Consider the following 16,630-nt stretch of genomic DNA (forward strand, 5'->3'; position numbering starts at 1 on the left):
TCAAGCCCATTGCATGGGGTTGGTTCTCTTCCAACTCTACAGTGCTGTGATTCTAAGAGATGAGGTGTCTCGGAGAAAGAGCTATCCAATGTCGCAAACTTCCCCACTTCTGGCTGTGGGCCCTAACTTACTTTTCCTTACATAGGAAAAGCGTTTTAATCATAGAAGTTTAGATTTGGAAGGGACCCCAAGGTAGGGTTGACATATGTCCGGATTTTCACGTACACAGCCGGAATACACTGGTACCTTGGTTCTCAAACTTGATCCGTTCGTGAAGTCCGTTCCAAAACCAAGGCGTGTTTACTCATAGACAATAATGCAAAACAGATTAATCCATTCCAGTCTTTTAAAAACAACCCCTAAAACAGCAATTTAACATGAATTTTACTATCTAATGAGACCATTGATCCATAAAATGAAAGCAATAATCAATGTACCGTACTATAAAATAAATGAGACAGTATTGTAGAAATAAAAATAAAAATAAATTCTTACCTGCACTGATGATAGTCAGTTTGGATGGGGGCTTTTATCCATTTCCGCTGTCACACAATCAATCAATCAATCAATCAGTGGCTGAACACAGTCACAAAAACAAATTACCGGTAAATGAAAAAGCCACAAAAAGTCAAAATAAATAGCAAAAACAAAAGTGCCAATCTTAATCCATTCTGGATGTCCGTTTGACTTCCAAAATATTAGAAAACCAAGGTGCAGCTTCTGATTGGTGCAGGCGCCACGTAATCAATAGCCAACAACCACATTGGACGTTCAGCTTCCGAAAAATGTTCGGAAACCGGAACACTTACTTCCAGGCTTTCGGCATTTGGGAACCAAGGTTTGAGAATCAAGGTACTGAAGTTGGCAGCAGTGTCCAGACAGAAATTAGGAAACTGTCCGGGAAAATCCAGACATATGGCAGCTCATGGCAGCAGTGCCCCTTTTTCCAGTTTTCCATACAAATAGCTCAAAAACAGCAATCTATCCCAAGGGTCATCTAGTCCTACCCCCTGAAATGCAGGAATTTTATTGAAAGCCACCCTGACAATTTCAATCATGATTCTAATAATATATTTTTTAAAATGTGCCAGAATTATTACCACATATTGCAGAGGGATGGATGGAGCTTGCCTTAGACCACTTTGTGAGTTCATGAGAGAATCAGCAATTGAACCAGTTTGTAATTTGGTCTCTTAGGTTCTACTCTGGCAATTTTGCTTATGTCAAATCTATTAGTCTGTACTGTATTTTAAGACAAAGCCCTCACAAGACCTCTTACATGGGAAAGTATATACAGAATTAAAACCAATAAACAATTTATTTATTCGTCTGTGACCACCAGAAAACAAACATTCATGTGATAATTTCCCATATGCCTAAATACAGACTTCTGGGATGAAAAGATGGCTGACTAGTTGTTTACTGTTGGTACTCCATCAACAGAGATAATTATGCAGTGATTACTGACAGCCAGGACATAAATCTTGGTTGTCACATCCTCTCTTTGAATATAGAGGGATCCAAGGGATCAACCTCTAATGTTCTGAAGAAAGCTACTCTTCACTCTGAAGACCGGGGGAGTTTCTGATACAGTGAGTGACTGGGAGCGAGAAACCAACCACTACTGTGCTCAGACACTACATAACAGCCCTGAAGGTTAGCCCTCAAGGCATTAGGTCAGCTAGATCTCCCTTCTTTTAATTATCTTTGAGACTGTGATTAATTACAACTGAGGTAATCTATCTACCAATTAAACTATCACCTGGAATGTAAACTGACTGCTGGTGTAAGAAGAGGCATTAACAGACTGAAAATAAAACAAAAAACAAATGTTAATTGTTTGTGACTAAGAAAGATTATTAACAAATAAGGAAGCTCTGGTTATTAAGAATTTTGATTTTATATTACAGTACTTTTAATTCTTCGTCCCTTATGTGGAGTGCTGGCTGCAAAAGTGAAACTAAATTCTTCAACCATCGGAAAGGAATGCACTTCTTTGTTAAAGAGACAGGTGCAAGTTTTCAGATGTAAGGAAGAAACTGTTAGGTGGAGACTAACAGAAACCAATATGGTAAAACAAAATAGGCAATTCTTTCCAGTAGCACCTTAGAGACCAACTGAGTTTGTTCTTGGTATGAGCTTTCGTGTGCATGCACACTTCTTCAGTATGGTAAAAATACTGTTGAACACCCCACTGGCTGTTGGTACCATGTGGCAATTACTGGATGAGCAACTGAAAGAGCTCCATAAAATGGTGAATGAAAGATCAAACTAAATTCTAACTGGTCATCCTTCCATTACCATCCCATAGAAAAAATGAGTAGTGGCTCTAAGGGTCGGAGCTTCTCAACCACTCTCCATTTTCTCCTCCAAGTGGCTATTCCAAAAAGTAACCACAAAAAGCTGATGAGATGGCTATACCATCTGGATTATGTTTATTCCACTGAATTCCCCAATAAGTCTCAATAAATGCTTTCATAAAAACTAGGTTAATCTGGTTGCAGTGTTATATGTTTACTGAGGAGTTAAGTAGTACTGAACACAATGAGAATTACTTTTGAGTAAACAAGCCTATGATCAAGTTACCAGTCTACCTACTGTGGTGCCCACCCACTTTCTGTTTTGGGGATACATGTCCGACTTGAAGATGTAGAGATACCCTTGGCGTTATCAAACATATAATACCGGAGTTGATAGCAAAAGCAATAAGTTCCTTCAGCAAAAAAGAAAAGCAAACAATTTTAAGAAGGAAAAAACTTTCTCCTAATGGCCTCCTTCTTGGCTGGGACATATGACTAAGGGTGAATGTACAGTACTGTATAGACAATGCTTTACAAAGAAAGAGAAGTAGGCTTGCAGAGCAGCTATTGCCCCTGGAGCATAAGACTCTTCCATGGAACCAGTTTTTCAGGTTTTCTAAGTTATACTCTGGAAAACCCAAAACAGGCGCTGAAAAGTATGTCAACTCTGCTGAAATAGTGGCATTTATGTTCCGGTGGTACAACTGTTGCAGATGTATTGATTTGCAGTCTTAAAGGTCTGTACGTAGTCAGGTGTGTAAATGGTCTCTTGCCTAGTCATCTGTAGTAAGAACTGCACCTAGGGAACAAGACACTCAAGAGGAGTATGGCTGAGGCATAATTAGCCACCTATGCACCCCCAGTGGAGCGGGGGAGACGGACCACACAGACAGAAATACAGTCACCCATGCATAAAGAACCTGGCAGCAGGCCATGCCACAGACAAGGCAAAAGCACAGCTAGGAGCAGACATAATTCTACCAAAGCCATTTCCCCAATAGTCACATCCACAATACCATCTGGTGCAATCTGGAAGAAAGATAGAGGATACAGAAACTGAATTTCCCAGGCTCCTCCACCCTTCCCAGGCCACACCCGTAGTGACATGGGAATGCTCAGGATGTGGAACATCTCAACAGTCAACTGCCCCACAGTATCAGCAGAATATATAACCTACATATGTCGAGCTCAACTCAGATGAGAGTTCACGTGCCACAGGGCTATGCTATGCCTCACATCCCCTTCCTACATGGACTCCATAGTAAAGGGGCATCATGCCCTCACAGTTCGTGCGGAAAGCAGAACTTTGCTAACATTTGCTAACATTTTGGGAAGCAAGTCTGAGAACAGAGAAGCTTTTGAGACAACAAGACCTGGCAGGTCAGTTGGGGGAAAAGGAGACACGTGTAAGTAACTGCTGAACAACCCAAGTGCCCCACCTCCTATAGATGATCAAAGGCAGTGGAAACACCCCTGAGCAAATAGCTGCCCTTCCAGACTTTCCAACACACGTGGACTACCAGGCCCCATCTCAGGTTGCAGATGCCAAGGTTCAGCAGCTCACCCCACACATATGCAATTATTTCCAGAAGCCTCAACACAGAGACCTGTGCAGCAAGTCCCAATCACCATTCTCGCTGTATCTCATTTATCTGTTCGTCAGGTGAGATACAAAATATGCATTGTACCACCGAGGCCAGCTTTACAAAGACAATGGGGATGCAAGCCCTGCCTGGTACCACTGATGGTCTGCACAAATAGAAACTGAGTGCAGTGGGCATGGCTTGCAGCACCTCATACAGAGTCAGGCTATTGGTGCATTTCAGGCAGGAATATCTCCTACCTCCACCAGGAGATGCCAGGGATTGAACCTGGGACCTTCTGCATGCAAAGCAGATGCTCTGCCACTGAGCATAGTCTTCCACAATGCTTGTTTTCCTTTTCCCAAGCGAGTCTTTCCCAGCCATCACAGAATAGGAATGCAGTGGAATTTGCACAGGGAAATCACCAGCATATCCACTCCCTGGGAAATATTCTCACTTTGGCTTGCACAGCAAGTCCTCTTGGCATGTGATCAACACAGCTATTTATATGGGAAGGCAGGTGACTAAGCGTGTGTGTATTTATATAAATGTATGCAAATGCTGCATTCTGGATTAGTTGTACTTACGGGTCACCTTCAAAGGTAGCCCCACATAAAGCGCATTGCAGTAGTCCAAGCGGGAGATAACAAGAGTATGCACCACTCTGGTGAGTCTGCGGGGAGATAGGGTCTCGGCCTGCGTACCAGATGGAGCTGGGAGACAGATGCTCTGGACACAGAATTGCCTTGAGCCTCCATGGACAGCTGTGAGTCCAAAATAACTCCCAGGCTGCGCCCTGGTCCCTCAGGGGCACAGTTAGCCCATTATCCAAGCGAGTCCTCCAAACCTGACTGCCCCGTCCCCCCAAAACAGTACTTCTGTCTTGTCAGGATTTAGACTGAATCCGTTAGCCACCATCCATCCTCAAACCGCCTCCAGACACTCACACAGGGCATTCACCGCCTTAACTGGCTCTGATTTAAAAGAGAGATAGAGCTGGGTGTCATCTGCATACTGATGAACATCCAGCCCAAACCCCCTGATTATCTCTCCTAGCGGCTTCATATAGATGTCTAAAAGCATGGGGGAGAGGACGGAACCCTGAGGCACCCCACAAGTAAGAGCCAGGGGTCTGAACACTCATCCCCCAACACCACTTTCTGCACACGGCCCAGGAGGAAGGAGTGGAACCACTGTATAACACTGCCTCCAGCTCCCAGCCCCTCTAGACGGTCCAGAAGGATGTCATGGTTGATAGTATCAAAGGCCGCAGAGAGATCCAGCAGAACTAGGAAACAGCTTTCACCTTTGTCCCTAGCCCACCAGATATCATCCACCAGCACGACCAAGGCAGTTTCAGTCCCATGATGAGACCTGAATCGCGATTGGAAGGGATTCAAATGGTCCACATCCTCCAGGTGTGCCTGGAGTTGTTCCGCAATCACCCGCTCAATCACCTTGCCCAAGAATTGAAGATTTGAGACTGAGTGATAGTTGGCCATATCAGCCGGGTCTAAAGATGTTTTTTAAAGCAGCGGTTTAATAACCGCCTCTTTCAGTGGGTCTGGGAAGGCTCTCTCACAGAGGAAAGCAATCAGAGTCCATCGCCCAGCCCTTCCTGGCTAGCTTTTATGAGCCAGGATGGGCAAGGATCAAGGAGACAGGTGGTTGGTTTCACTTGTCCAAGCAGCCTGTCCACATCCTCGGAGGTAACAGATTGAAATTGATCCCATGCAACTTTATACAAGATTATAGCACTCTCCCACCCCGGCCCTGCTCCCACGGTGCAGTCTACCTCTTTCCAAATCTGAGCGACTTTATCTGAAAAAAACTTTGCAAAATCATTGCAGGAGATCTTGGGGTCCTTACCGGGCCCTGACAGCGCAGGTGGTTCCGTTAGATTGCAAACCACCTGAAAGAGTCTCCTGCTGCTGTTTTCTGCAGATGCAACAGAGGCGGTGAAGAAGGTTCTCTTCGCCATCACTATCGCCACTTGGTAGGCTCAACGTTGAGCTCTAACCCGTATCCGGTGTGATTCAGAGAGATTTCCACCACTGGTTCGCTCTAGCCATCTCAATGATTGTTTCATCGCCCTCAGCTCAAGGGAAAACCACAGGGCTGTCCGGGCTCCATGCAATCGAAGAGGGCGCTTCGGAGACAGACAGTCAATAGCCCTTGTTAACTCTGAATAGTGGCTTGAAAAGTCTCCAGAACACAGTAAATCTGACAGCTTTGGTCAGACTAAAGATCAGTTCAAAATCAACCATTAAATACAAGGATATTTATACTCAAGGAATGCTATTTTTCATAGCTGAAGTATTTAGCATGAGCTAAAACATGCAAGCAGATGTTTAAAGCATTGTAAATTTAATCAGGGGAAACAGGTAGAGAAAAACGGGACTCCACATTGTCATCTGGTGACACAATGTTATGGCACATATACAACACATATACCGGTAAATCACTTTTTCTTTACCAGACTAGCTAAGTCCATACTTTTGTATTTACAAATTCCTAGGAAGCCAACGAAACTTGCTGTAGAAGAAGAAATGCATCATCCATTGAATGCATCCTGCTGGTCTGGATGCTGGTCTGGAGGATGTCTACTGCTAGCAACTGGATTCTGCCCAGATTTCCCCATCACATGCATTCTTCCTACTTGAGCACGCTGCTGTCCATTTATCTACTCAAGAGCACAAGCACAAAAGAAGCAAAAGAAGTGGTGGTGGTAAAAAGAGTAAATATGGAAAAGGGATGAGCAATAAAGGAACAGGGAGAGGTTAAAATAAGACCCTATGAAGAGGTCAAGAGTTACTGTAATGTTGGCTACAATATCACCAGATAGTCCATATTTTTAACCAACATAAAAAGACAGGATTCAAACAGGAAATGTCAAAATTACAAAGTGACCTTCTGCAGCCAAATAAAAAAATAATATCGTAATTATACAATCTGCTCTTAGCATGGGAATTAACAGATGAAATAATAAAGGAACCTATGATAAAATGGTCTCAGGAACTGGGTCAAATAATCACCAGACAAATGGGAAAGATTATGGAAAACCGACATAAATTTTACAGCATGTTACTCAATTAAGGGAAATATAATGAAGATGTTTTACCGTTGGTACCTCACACCAGTGAAATTATCAAAGATGTATAAAAAACAAACCTTTGTTGGAGATGCAAAACAGAGGCAGGGACGATGTATCACACGTGGTGGGGGTGCAAGATGGTGAAACAGTATTGGACAATGATACATGACGAACTTAAAAAGATATTTAGGAGTTCAATCTTGAAGAAACCAGAAGCTTTTTTTATTAAGTTTAGTTTCAAATGACATCCCTACGAATAAAATGAATGTATTTCTCTATGCAACTGCGGCAGCCAGAACTATACTGGCGAAAAACTGGAAAGCTGACAAAACACCAGAATTAAAAGAATGGAGAATAAAGATGTTTGAATTTGAAAAGATGGCACAATTAACAACATCAATCAGAGGATGTTCTAATCAAGTACAGTGGTACCTCAGGTTACAGACGCTTCAGGTTACAGACTCCGCTAACCCAGAAATAGTACTTTGCTTCAGGATGAGATAGTTAAAGCTATGGTTTTCCCAGTAGTAATGTATGGAAGTGAGAGCTGGACCATAAAGAAGGCTGATCGCCGAAGAATTGATGCTTTTGAATTATGGTGCTGGAGGACTCTTGAGAGTCCCATAGACTGCAAGAAGATCAAACCTATCCATTCTCAAAGAAATCAGCCCTGAGTGCTCACTAGAAGGACAGATCCTGAAGTTGAGGCTCTAGTACTTTGGCCACCAAATGAGAAGAGAAGACTCCCTAGAAAAGACCCTGATGTTGGGAAAGATGGAGGGTACAAGGAGAAGGGGACGACAAAGGATGAGATGGTTGGACAGTGTTCTCGAAGCTACTAACATGAGTTTGGCCAAACTGCGAGAGGCAGTGAAGGATAGGCGTGTCTGGCGTGCTCTGGTCCATGGGGTCACAAAGAGTCGGACACGACTGAACGACTGAACAACAACAACAACAACATGGTCTAGGGTGGTGGGAAATGATGTCCATCAACAGAGGGTCACAGGTCCTCTTGTCTGCCCAACAAGAAAAACTGTGCTTTGAAACTTCTTAAAATTGTTCCTAATACTAAAGCTGCAAAGGCATCTCCTCCTGAATAGCCAGCACAGATGTTGCATGGCTTGCTACTGTTCAAATGTGGCATAATCACAAAAGTGTTGGAAGTTCTGCTAAAAGCTAGTTGTGTAGCCCAGGCGCCATAGCTGTTTCTACAAAAGTACTGGTACTCCTGATAGATCAGTGTTTTTCAACCTTTTTGGGGCAAAGGCACACTTGTTTCATGAAAAAAATCACGAGGCACACCACCATTAGAAAATGTTAAAAAAATTAACTCTGTGCCTAAATTGACTATATATAAAGTAATTCTTTTCAATTTTTCAATTTTTCCCACGGCACACCAGGCAACATCTCACGGCACACTAGTGTGCCGCGGAACAGTGGTTGAAAAACACTGTGATAGATAATAGTCCATTATATATTATAAATAATGATAGTGATAATTGCAGCACTTATCCTACCTCCTTCAGCACTTTTAACTTTAATCAGATTTCAGATCATTGAGAAAGTAATTATAATACAAAATCTAATTAAGATGTTAAAGCCATTAGCGACCTAATTCCCATCCCATCTAAAGTGCCCCGAAGTTGCAGCTCCTCTTTTTTGCCTTCCGAGGCAACGTGCAGCTCAGGATCCGTGGATTTTGCGACAGCGAGCTGTGTTTCGGCTCAGAGCAGCAGTGAGGCTCTGCTCAGGGGACGCGCGTCACGTGAGAATGCCGTCCCCGCTCCGTCCCTCGTGAATACCAGCCCCTGGGACGGCGGGGGTCACCTGCCACATCAGAATGGAGCCCATTGGGGCTTCTTCCCCTCTGAGAACGTGGCTCCAAGCCCAGGAACTTCTTGCCATGAGGGCCGTCGCAAAAGGGCCGAGCCTCTCGAGGCCACCAGCCGCCTACACACGCCCATCCGGCACCCCCGATGCTTGGGGCGTCCTGAGGCAGCCGCAGAGGGCCGGTGGCACCTTGGGCTGGCCCACCCCGCCCACTGGTGCTCGTTGAAGGGCCAAAGGGCGCCCAGTTGTCAATGTGTCCCCCCGCGGACCTGAGACGAGCGCCAGCGGGCAGGGTGGGCCAGCCGTTGAGGCGGAGAAGAAGAAAAAGAGTTTGGATTTGATATCCCACTTTTCACTACCTGAAGGAGTCTCAAAGCGGCTAAGATTCTCCTTTCCCTTCTTCCCCCACAACAAACACTCTGTGAGGTGAGTGGGGCTGAGAGACTTCCGAGAAGTGTGACTAGCCCAAGGTCACCCAGCAGCTGCATGTGGAGGAGTGGAGACGTGAATCTGGTTCACCAGATTACGAGTCTACCGCTCTTAACCACTACACCACACTGCGCCCGCCCCCCATCCTCAGCCGCGGAGCACGCACGGCGGCCTCGGAAGATGGTGGTGGGCAGGACGGGACTGGGGCGGCAGCGGAGCCTCACTGGTGGGACTGGGGCAGCAGCAAAGCCTGCTGGCTTTGATCGCCGCCACCTCCCCTATCTCCGCCTCGGGAAGAGCGAGCGGCGGGTGGGAGGAGGCGGCAGAAGAGGCGGCTCTTCTCCAGGGGCTGAGCCGAGCCCGCCCGCCCGCCCGCCCGCCTTCTGTGGGCTCCTCCTTTAAAGCAAGAAAAGCGAGAGCCGCGCAAAGCGTGTAAGCAGCTCTCGCTTTTCTTGCTTTACAGCAAGGCGGGAGAAGGGGCTGATAGGGCAGCCCTCTCGGCCCCCTCCCCCTGCTAGAGCGAGCAAGCGAGCAAACAGGCTGTCACTAGTGATCATCTGGAGTCCACACAATGGCAGTCACTTACTCTACTCTGCCCAGCAAGCAGAGATTAATAATAATAATAATAATAATAATAATAATAATAATAATAATAATAATTTATTATTTATACCCCGCCCATCTGGCTGGGTTTCCCCGGCCACTCTGGGCGGCTTCCAACAAAATATTAAAAATACTACAAAACATCAAACGAGCAGGATGTACTGCAACAACAGTCCTAGGTAGCCTTCCTGAGAGGGACATCATTGGGCACAAGGCACATGAAGAGTTTATATTTGATCATCTTCCCACACAGCTGCTGCAACAGGACGGAAATCTGAGCAGGTGGTCCAAGGTTACCAGCTTCTAGTGCACCAATACTGCTTCTGGTGGCTACAATTACTGTCTATTGAGGGCAGAAGCATGGGCAATGAGCAATATAGCAATACGGAAGCAGAACATGTGCATATAGCTTGTCAAAAAGCAAGCATTAAGAGCTTCCCAAAGGGGGCTGCCTTCAGGTGTCTACAAAAATTTATATAGATATGGGGTTTCCTTGTTCTGTAACTCACTACAAGCTCTCATTCCTCCCACAATGCTACTCCTGGCCTCCCGTGCCTCTTGCCCTTTCTCCCAATGTCCTATTCTGTACCCTGTAAAAAAAGTTACAGTGTCTCTGAAAATCGGAAGAACAGATTTGGCATCATAAATTATAATTTTTAAAAAAGAGAAACATGTTTTGACACACATGAATCACTCAAACAATCTGATAATCTCTAGCACAGAAGTTATTTTCTGTGTGTTGTCCGTGGGGGTTTTGGAGCAAAGTACACAAAAGCCCCAGATATGAAGTTGTAATGAATGACTGGAAAGATCTCTTGTACATAAGCAGACTCAGGGGGGAGCTATGGCATAACAGAAACAAAACTTTACCTCCAGTTACGAACTTAATCTGTTCTGGAGGTCCGTTTGTAACCCGAAACCACTCGTAACATGAGGTGCACTTTCACTAATGGCGCCTCCCACTGCTGCCGCGCTTCTGGCACAACTTCCACTCGCATCCCGGGGCAAAGTTCTCAACAAGGGGCACCTACTTCCGGGTTAGCAGAGCTCATAACCTGGAGCGTTTGCAAGGGGGACGGTACGTAACACGAGGTTCCACTGTACAGCAAACAGAAGTGGAGGACCTTGGCCCATCCAGGTATGTGGCTGGGCAGCCCTATGAAACGAACAGCAGATGAAAAGAAACCCCTTGCCCTGACAAATGAAATCAGAGTTAGTCTACTGTAGAGCAGGAAATAAACTGCAGAGAGCGATACCGTTGAACAGTCTTGCTTTGCGGATCAGTGCTGAATATTTCTGCAGAACTGGGGAAGGATTGGGTGTGCTGCTTTCCCCATCTTTACTGTCCCACGTGCATTCTTAAAGAGTTTTATCTTAAAGCTCAGATTGCGTCTCCAGTACATTGTTTATACAAAGTCTTCCAGTTTCTTTGTCCTATAGCGCAGACAAAATCAGGTTTAAAGGAATATTTCCCTAGTCTTACGTAAGAGAAAGAAGTTGGGGCACATAAATCTACCAACAAAAGTTGAATATTGACTCAGGCTCAACTTTGGTCACAGTGGCAGACCACACCTGAAGATGTGCTTAGACATGTTTACACTACCTTATCATTTACATGCTCATGATATTCAGAGATGAGACAGAGTGAAGTTCAGAGCTCAAGTTGTCTGAAACATCTTTCAGACTCAGGGACAAATGCATGTAACCGAAGCCTTGACGGATTTTTTCAAATGAAAAGCAGAGAATTGACAAGGTTGTGTAGGAACACAACAAGTGCCCCATGCCTCAACATATTATACCCAACTCCATGTGTTAACTAGTCTTAAACCTTGAGAGTGTGAACCACCATATGTTGATTGACAGTATTTTAATAATCTTATGTTGTTGTTTTTATGAGGGCACTAATACTGTAATGTAGTTGTCTACTGAAGCTCATGCCACAGTAACTCACTGATCCTTCAAGGGGATGCAACAATTTCTTTTTTTAAATTCAATATATGTTTATGTAACATTCTCCATATACAGTTCTGATTATAGGTCAGAATTTTATCTGCTAATATTGTTTTTAAAGAGACATCAAGAAGAGGGGGCAAGAATACACAGAGGAATTATACCAGAAAGATATGGAGGTCTTGTACACCCCAGGTAGTGTGGTTGCTGACCTTGAGCTAGACATCCTGGAGAGTGAAGTCAAATGGGCCTTAGAAAGCACTGCTAATAACAAGGCCAGTAGAAGTGATGATATTCCAGCTGAATTATTTAAAATTTTAAAGGATGATGCTGTTAAGGTGCTACACTCAATATGCCAGCAAAGTTTGGAAAACTCAGCAGTGGCCAGAGGACTGGAGAAGATCAGTCTACATCCCAATCCCAAAGAAGGGCAGTGCCAAAGAATGCTCCAACTACCACACAATTGCGCTCATTTCACACGCTAGCAAGGTTATGCTTAAAATTCTACAGGGCAGGCTTAAGCAGTATGTAGACCGAGAACTCCCAGAAGTGCAAGCTGGATTTCGAAGGGGCAGAGGAACCCGAGACCAAATTACAAACATGCGCTGGATTATGGAGAAAGCTAGAGAGTTCCAGAAAAAACTCTACGCAAAAGCATTTGACTGTGTCAACCAAAGCAAACTATGGCAAGTTCTTAAAGAAATGGGAGTGCCTGATCACCTCATCTGTCTCCTGAGAAATCTCTATGTGGGACAAGAAGCTACCGTTAGAACTGGATATGGAACAACTGATTGGTTCAAAATTGGGAAAGGAGTATGACAAGGCTGTAAATTGTCTCCCTGCTTATTTAACTTATATGCAGAATTCATCATGAGAAAGGCTGGGCTGGATGAATCCCAAACTGGAATTAAGATTGCCAGAAGAAGTATCAACAACCTCAGATATGCTGATGACACAACCTTGATGGCAGAAAGTGAGGAGGAATTAAAGAACCTTTTAATGAGGGTGAAAGAGGAGAGCGCAAAATATGGTCTGAAGCTCAACATCAGAAAAACTAAGATCATGGCCACTGGTCCCATCACCTCCTGGCAAATAGAAGGGGAAGAAATGGAGGCAGTGAGAGATTTTACTTTCTTGGGCTCCATGATCACTGCAGATGGCGACAGCAGTCACGAAATTAAAAGACGCCTGCTTCTTGGGAGGAAAGCAATGACAAACCTAGACAGCATCTTAAAAAGCAGAGACATCACCTTGCTGACAAAGGTCTGTATAGTTAAAGCTATGGTTTTCCCAGTAGTAATGTACGGAAGTGAAAGCTGGACCATAAAGAAGACTGATCGCCGAAGAATTGATGCTTCTGAATTATGGTGCTGGAGGAGACTCTTGAGAGTCCCATGGACTGCAAAAAGATCAAACTTATTCATCCTTAAAGAAATCAGCCCTGAGTGCTCACTGGAAGGACAGATCCTGAAGTTGAGGCTCCAGTACTTTGGCCACTTCATAAGAAGAGAAGATGGAGGGCACAAGGAGAAAGGGATGACGGAGGATGAGATGGTTGGACAGTGTTCTCGAAGCGACTAGCATGAGTTTGGCCAAACTGCAGGAGGCAGTGAAGGATAGGCGTGTCTGGCGTGCTCTGGTCCATGGGGTCACGAAGAGTCGGACACGACTGAACGACTGAACAACAACATTGTTTTTCAAAATTCCAAGTTTTTAATAGTTTACCTCTATCTCTAGCAAAGCAAAGTCTTTCTCTCTCAACTTAACTATAAAAACATTGTAAAAAGAACATCCAAACTAACTTTTTATTGAATTTGATCCTCACAACAGAAGCATGTGTTGCATTCAGGTGGTGTCAAAGACTTTTAACAGACATACACCTCAAGTTCGTTCATTTAAAAAGTCTTCAACTTGGGGCCCATTTTCAAATGCAAAATAAGGGATCTATTGTTCTTTAAATTGAAATAAGCAATTTTATAAGCATCTATGCTTCTACTGCATGTTTACTGCCAGCAGCAACCTACTCTGCCACAAGAGAATTTTTACATCTTGCAAATGGTCTCTGCATCTGGTTGCCTTATTTCTTTGATATACCAACTGCACATAAAATGCAACCTAAGTGCATACCTTTTTCATCCTTACTGCCCCTTCAATAGCCCGTTTCTAAAGCACTTTGATGGAAACAAACATCAACATCAAAGTTATACCAGATCCTAACTCTGTTCAGCAGTAGGGCTGTTGCTGATGCTCTGCCTAAGCCTGGCAGAGGGGAAACAAGCCTTTCAAATAGTATTTTGCACCAGGTTGCTGTGTCTCATGGCTGTGCTAAACATGCTTAGGATCCAGCCTAAGTCCCCCACAGTCCCATTCCTGGAAACAACCCCCTTTTGGGGACTACATCAGGCTCATCTCAGCCAGCTGGGCAAGGATGAGCAGGTTAAGCCCATCTGAGCCAGTGTTGAGGATTTAAATCTAACTGAGCGGAAGATCTGCTGCATCCTAGGCTGCCTACCCCAGTGGAGCTTGCCATAGGACTGCCCTACCCCAGTGGAGCTTGCCATAGGACAGTGGTACCTTGGTTCTTGAATTTAATCCATTCTGGGAATCCATTCGACTCCTGAAACAGTTCAAAAACCAAGGCGCAGCTTCCGAATGGCTGCAGGAGCTTCCTGCACTCAATCGGAAGTTGCAGAAGCCATGTCGGATGTACAGCTTCCAAAAAAAGTTCGCAAACTGGAACATTCACTTCTAGGTTTGAGGTGTTAGGGAGCTGATTTGTTCAGGAGCCAACCAAAGTACCACTGTACAGTACTCATAAAAAGCCTAATCCCCCTATTGTTGTTTCTTCTTAAAAATATATATTGGCCTCAGCAAATAAAATGTACCACATGCCATGCCTTCTCTAATTTTAGGGGAAATTATAAAATAATACAGCTTTATCAGTATTTGTGTCTTTCTGGTAGTACCGTATTTGCTGTTTCTTCATATTATTGACTGGTTCTGAAACTAAAGAGGAATCACAATAACAGCTGAACCTATCAGAAACCACGTGGTGCAAAACTATAGCAACGAAGTTTAGGTAACTTCCATTCATGGAAAGGAGAACTTGCTAGAATTCACAACACTGGCAAGTAAATAAGCAGGTAATTACTATAAAGCGGTATGCAGGAGTAACAAATAATTTTGATTAATGGTACACATTTCATTACAAGCTGTCCATCATCCATTTTAGTACTTCACTAACTCATAAGTGAACTCCTCATGATGAATTGAATATCAAAAGTCACTGCAAATTGCATTTGAATATAAATATAAATAAATATGTGAGATATAATACACCTTTATATCCACTGGGTGGCAGTCCTTCAATCACCAAATCAATATTTATACCCTAAGGACCAACCTTTTCATGTTAAAAGTATTGCCCACAAATCCTCGCTTCCTGGCTGGAGGTTAGCTTATGGGGCTGCAGTTGTACCATGGTTTAGTATTGCAATAACAAGTCTTTGTGGCCCCTGGGTTCCTAGGATCTCCACCGATTTCTCCAGTGTGGCCATGAAAAGAAGATACTAACTGCAGCTTAGTGTTCTGCCCAAAGTCCTAAAACACTAGTTTCATAAACCACAGCTTAGAGTTGACTTGTTTCAGTAAGATTACGGTAACTGCTGTTAGACCATAACTCTAAGCTGTGTTTAGTCAAAAACAGCAGCAAATGCTTCCAAACTCCTCCTCTTCTGCTGCCTAAAGCGGCAACAGCACGGATGAAAGCAAATTGAAACTGGTACAGAGTTTGAACCCAGGCTTGTTAAACTATGCAAAGCACTCATGTACCATTCACTCATGTACCAAAGAATCATGAGGCCTCGCAGAACCACTCTTTCCCAGCACCTTTTGCAAAGCACAGCGCCCAGGATTCAAGGGCTGTCGCAGCAGTGCTTTAAAGTGGCGGGTGTGAGCTTCTGCGGGGCCCCCGGAGCCAGAGAAAGCAGCTTCCTCGGTTCCTCTTCACCCGTCAGCTGAGTCCCACATCGAAGTGAGGGGGGGGGAGAGAGAGAGAGAGAGACTTCCTTCAGCAGCTCACCGAAGGCAAACGCCGAGAGAAGCTGCTGCTCCGGACACTTACCTCTCCCGAGTCGCTCGCTCGCTCAACCATTGCTCTCGGTTCCCAGTTCACTTCCAGCGCTGAAGGAAGAGAAAAAGTGGCAAGAACGTAAGGCGGCAGGAAAGGGGCAGCACCGCTCCCCGTCTTCTCTTTAAAAGCAGACCCCACCCTTCGTTCAGGTGCCCGTTGCCCCCCGTTTGGCCCGGAGCCTCCGAGGGAGAGCGAGCGAGCGAGCGAGCGAGTGGCCGTCGGGGGGGTGGGCAGGAGACCTTTCCGTCCAGACCCGCCTCGAGCATCACTGGCATCCCCCGGAGGGACGGCGCCCCTTGGATCCCCTCCGCGGGGGAGAGGAAGACGAAGCCCCTCCCGCCCCGACGGATCCCCCCTCAGAGCCCGCAGCTGCGCGGGGCCTTTTCCTCCTCCCCCCCCCCGGAAGATGAGCCAGAAGGGGCGACCTGGGCGGGGCTCCAGGGGGGTCTCTCCCCCGACGGGAACCCAGAGAGGGAGGCAGGGAAGGAGGCGCCCCGGGGCGGAGGAGGGGGACCCCCGCCGGGGCTGGCAGGGGGCGGCTCGTGAGGCGGGACCTCGGACTAGACGCCTCCCTCCCCCCGCCGAAGAGACGCGGAAGAAAGGCAAAGGGGCGCAGGGAGCCAACTGACCGGCCTTGCCACGGCGGCTCTTCCTCGCAGACGGCGTCCCGTCGGGTTTCCGCGCCAACCGAAAGCGCCTCTTTCCCCGC

General features: G+C 45.5%; 1 protein-coding gene across 1 annotated transcript in view; it reads right to left on the reverse strand.

The window, feature by feature from the left end:
- The window catches only part of ELF1 (E74 like ETS transcription factor 1), a 73,508-nt gene extending 57,538 nt beyond the window's left edge, over positions 1-15,970 (reverse strand). The window contains exon 1 of the mRNA XM_033154082.1: positions 15,913-15,970. The gene's annotated coding sequence lies outside the window, so the exon portion shown is untranslated. The remainder of the gene's footprint in view (positions 1-15,912) is intronic.
- Between the last annotated feature and the right edge of the window lie 660 nt (positions 15,971-16,630).

The sequence above is a fragment of the Lacerta agilis genome, chromosome 7, assembly GCF_009819535.1.
Source record: "Lacerta agilis isolate rLacAgi1 chromosome 7, rLacAgi1.pri, whole genome shotgun sequence".
Lineage (NCBI taxonomy): Eukaryota > Metazoa > Chordata > Lepidosauria > Squamata > Lacertidae > Lacerta > Lacerta agilis.